We start from the raw sequence: 3971 nt of genomic DNA, 5'->3' as shown, positions 1-3971 counted from the left end.
AAAAAAAAAAAAAAAAAAAAAAAAGATCACGACAAAATAAAGATGAATTTAGATGCAAAACACCTTAATTAAATAATAGCAAGTCAAACCTAACAATTATAGAAAGTATGATAATTTATTATGGCCATATTGGGTTTACCCAAAGATTCTACGTTTGCTGTAACCTTCAACAAACTATGTAATTCATCATATTACAATGAAACTTTAAAGGATTTAGAAAAAAATTGAAAATTTTGGCCAACAATAATAATAATCAATCAATAGTAATTCCTAATCAAGATAAGATAGAAAAGAAATTCTGAATTTCATGAATGGTATCTGTAAAAATACTACAGCTGACATCATGCTTAATGGTGAAAGAATGATGCTTCTCCCTGAGAACTGGGAGAGTCAAGAATGTTTGTTCTCACTCCTTCTGTGCAACATTGTAGTAGAGGACTTAGCCAGTAAAATGGGTAAGACAAAGAATTTTATGCAGTAAAACTGTGTTTATTTGCAGAAAACATACCATGTACAAATCAAAAAATAAGGAAACAAAAAATTGTGGAATATACACACCTATAAACTATTGAAAACAAATGAATTTATCATGTTTACAGCTGTAGGCCAATATGCAAATTTCAACTATTTCATCAACGAAAATGCAAGATTTGAGTATTTTTAAAATGCTGGGTTTTTTTTGTTTTTTTTTTTATTATTATTATTCAGAAACTGTAGGGTTTAATTTCAGACCTTCAGGATGGCATCTAAGGCCAATCCATGAGCCATTACAACCTCCACAAGGCATTTAGGACAAATCTGATAATTTTTGGTGTCATTGCCAATAATTAAAGATGGCAACTGATGGGCTAAATGTTAACACTCATACCCTTACATTCATAGGGTTTCTCCCTAGTGTGAATTTTTTCATGTCTGCTTAGGTGTGAGGAAACAGCAAATGCTTTCCCACATTCTTTACATATGAAGGGTTTCCCCCCAGTATGAGTTCGCAGGTGAACATTAAGGCGTGAGGAATACAGAAATGCTTTCTCACATATCTTGCATACAAAGGGCTTTTCTCCACTGTGAGTTTTCAAATGTTTACTACGACGGGAAGAAGTAATGAAGGTCTTCCCACATTCAACACATTCATAAGGCTTCTCTGCTGTGTGAATTCTTGTATGTTGAATAAGGCTTGTGGATGTAGTGAAGGCTTTCCCACATTCCTCACACTGATAGGGTTTCTTTCCACTGTGACTTCGTACGTGTATAGAAAGGCCCGAGGACTGAGCGAAGGCTTGGCCACATTCCTTACATTCATAGGGTTTTATTCCAGTGTGAGTTCTTACATGTTCAGTAAGTTGAGTTGATCTAGTGAAGGCTTTCCCACAGTATGTACACTTGTGTGGTTTTATTCCAGTGTGAATCTGAATGTGATCATTAAGGCATGAGGAATTTCTAAAGGATCTTCCACATTCTTTGCATTCAAAAGACTTCTCTCCTTTTTCAGTTTTCACATGTGCATAAAGTTGAGAAAAACCGGTGATGGATTTCCCATATTTCTTAGTCTTTTTGGATTTCTTTCCTGTATGAACTGCTACACATTGCTTTAGGTGTGAGGAAGGTGTGATGGCTCTCTCACATTCCTGAAATTCACAGAGTTTCTCATCAGTGTGGATTCATATGTTATTATCAAGGCTTGCAAAATACTTAAAGCCTTTTCCACATTCCTTACATTTGTAGGGTTGTCTTGCATTGAGAACTTCAAGATGTACAGCAAGGCCTGAAGTTAGAGTGAAGACTTTTCCACATGGATTAAATTTGGAAAGTTCCTGTCCAGTAGAGGCTTCCTTGTGCACACTAAGGACGTCTTTTCCATAACAATTACCCTCAGAAGTGTTCCCTCCATTCTGAGCTCTCATGTGTGTCTTAAGGCAAAACTGTTCACTGAAGACCTCTCCACAATTCTTACAGTCACAGAGTTTCCATCCACTGGAGCCTCTTGTCATTTGTATCCCACTGAATATTGGATTCTTCAAAAAACCCTGCTGAAGTGATGACAGTTTGATTCTAGGTTGTATTTCCCACTCCACGGAGGCCAGGTTCATGTAGTTCTCCAGCATCACATCTCTGTAAAGGTATTTCTCAGTTGTGTCCAGTAAAGCCCACTCCTCCGGTGTGAAGTCCACAGCCACATCATCAAAGGTCACTGAATCTTATACGTGGTTCTCAGGTCTCCCATGATCTACTCCAGGGTTTAATGTCTCAGGAGCTCTTGTGTCTGATAGCCATTTGCCAGGTAGTCCTCCACCATCCCTTCTACCTTTGTCTTTTCTTCAAAAGGGCAGATTGGTTCCCTGGAAAAAAACCCACGGGACAAATCAATGACTGCCATTCTCTGAAGCTGATGGTACGATGTGCATCCCTTCCTTGATGCCAAGATCACCTCAGGGCAGCTTATGAATCCAGGTGGTTAGAGGCAATCTCCATTCCTCTTTTTACAGGGTTATCTGCGATCCACAGCCGCGGCTGACTCCGCCACCATAAAGGCGAAACCCCACTGACCGAGAGGAGCCAGCGCCGGAAAAGTTAAAATGCTGTTTAAAGTAAGGTCAAAATGTCCATAGAGTATCTGTGAGTAAGTCTAATAAAAATAAATACCTCCTCTATAAATCTATATAATACTGCTGGGAGAAATTAAAGACTCAAATTTCCACTCAGACATATATGTGTGTATATATATACACACACGTATATATACACAAAGTATGTACACAACGATATATATGTATACAGTATGTACACATATGCAAACATATATGTGAGTGTATATATATATTTATGGATTAGAAGATTCACTATTTTTATAATGTAAAGTCTCTCCACATCTACAAATTTAATACAATACATGTGCATCAAAATTCCAGCAAGTACTGATGTCCACTTCATGTTTTATCAAATGTTTTGATGTTTCATTTTTGATATTTCTCTATTACTGTATTTTCAAGGTCATTACTCTTTTCTTCTGCAGTGCCTAATATTTTATTAATCTCACCCAGTATATTTTTCATCTTAGGTCATATAATTTTCATGTATTTCAGATTCTGCAGTTTTCATTTATAGAAATATAGAATATGCTCATGCTTTTTCTACCTTATTTAACACCTGAACTGCAGTCCAGGTGTGCTCCTCCTGTGTTTCTGTATAGGTACCTAGATATTGTGCCTTTTAATTGGTATAGGTACCTAGACATTGTGAATCTCAACTCATTTGGTGTTAGATAATCTTGTATTTTGCTAAAATATTCTTAAGCAGGTTAACAATATCAGATTTGCATTTTGAAAATGTAAATGATAAATTTAATAAAGAAGCAAATGAAAAAAATTGACTGGCATAATGAAGCTCACGTAGAAAACTGTTGTAGAAACTCAGAAGAGAAATGATGAGTTAATCAGCACAGTGCCTGCCAAATGGTAACAACTGAATAATTTTTTGTTGTGTCACACTGATTCTTGCTTAATACATAGGAGTTAGCTATTTACACTACCTTTTTTGGTTTACAGAATATTTTATATTGGAAAGCAATTCTACGCTGAAGGAAGCTATCCTGAAGAAGAAAATAGTAAAGCCGGAAGTTAAAATCCTTCATATTGACGACTATGGTAAAGTTTTGTGCATGCTATGTTACTCAAGAACAACTTTCTCTGCGTCTTATAGTTTTACCTGTAAATGACTCTCCATCTTTAATATTTTGCTCTTTCTTTAAAAGAACTTCCTTTACAGTTGTCCCTTCCCAAAGATTTTATGGACCGAAACCAGTATGCTCTTCTGTTAATAATGTAAGTATTTTATTTGTTTTTGAAATAAAGGAATATAAAGATTTTCTATTTTTATGTCTCACATGACAACATTTGATTCAATAAACAAGAGAAGTCCTATGTGTGTAGTTAACCAGGGCAGCTGTCTGTTGTCTAAATTCCTCTAGAAGTTCA

At 36.0% G+C, this 3971-nt stretch overlaps 1 pseudogene; it reads right to left on the bottom strand.

Moving 5' to 3' along the window:
• Positions 1-816: 816 nt before the first annotated feature.
• LOC113221184 lies at positions 817-2189 on the bottom strand (annotated as a pseudogene).
• Positions 2190-3971: the final 1782 nt, after the last annotated feature.

The sequence above is a fragment of the Piliocolobus tephrosceles genome, unplaced genomic scaffold, assembly GCF_002776525.5.
Source record: "Piliocolobus tephrosceles isolate RC106 unplaced genomic scaffold, ASM277652v3 unscaffolded_21625, whole genome shotgun sequence".
NCBI lineage: Eukaryota > Metazoa > Chordata > Mammalia > Primates > Cercopithecidae > Piliocolobus > Piliocolobus tephrosceles.
The sequence above is the reverse complement of the archived record's forward strand: the minus strand, read 5'-3'. Positions and strand labels throughout refer to the sequence as shown.